Source organism: Etheostoma spectabile, unplaced genomic scaffold (genome assembly GCF_008692095.1).
Source record: "Etheostoma spectabile isolate EspeVRDwgs_2016 unplaced genomic scaffold, UIUC_Espe_1.0 scaffold431, whole genome shotgun sequence".
In the NCBI taxonomy this organism is placed as follows: domain Eukaryota; kingdom Metazoa; phylum Chordata; class Actinopteri; order Perciformes; family Percidae; genus Etheostoma; species Etheostoma spectabile.
The window spans coordinates 134,896-135,215 of record NW_022605607.1 but is presented as its reverse complement, the minus strand read 5'-3'; the positions used below and the strand labels follow the sequence as shown (position 1 = coordinate 135,215).

The 320-nt window shown below is 35.0% G+C and overlaps 1 protein-coding gene across 1 annotated transcript in view; it reads left to right on the top strand.

The window, feature by feature from the left end:
- The window catches only part of snrnp200 (small nuclear ribonucleoprotein 200 (U5)), a 62,240-nt gene that overhangs the window by 19,995 nt on the left and 41,925 nt on the right, over window positions 1–320 (top strand).

The following is a 320-nucleotide window of genomic DNA, read 5'->3' as shown; positions in this document are numbered from 1 at the left end:
GGGGGGGGGAGTCACCAGGCGCCTCCCGATATCTATCATCACGATACTTACGATCCGATATTATTGTGATTTTAAACATATTGCAATATTCTACGATGTATTACAGTTTAAAACCTTTTTTTTCCCAACTTCTAATTTTTCCCAATTTCTAATTACGTCCCCAAAAGAAACATCTGTTTCATCTAAAAAGAAACAGATTGTTTATATCACTTCAATGTCATCGCTGCAGAATGACCAACACATACATAATATATAATAACAGATCTAATCTTGGTGCCTGTGTATTGAAAATATCGCCATACTACGCTGTATTGATATTC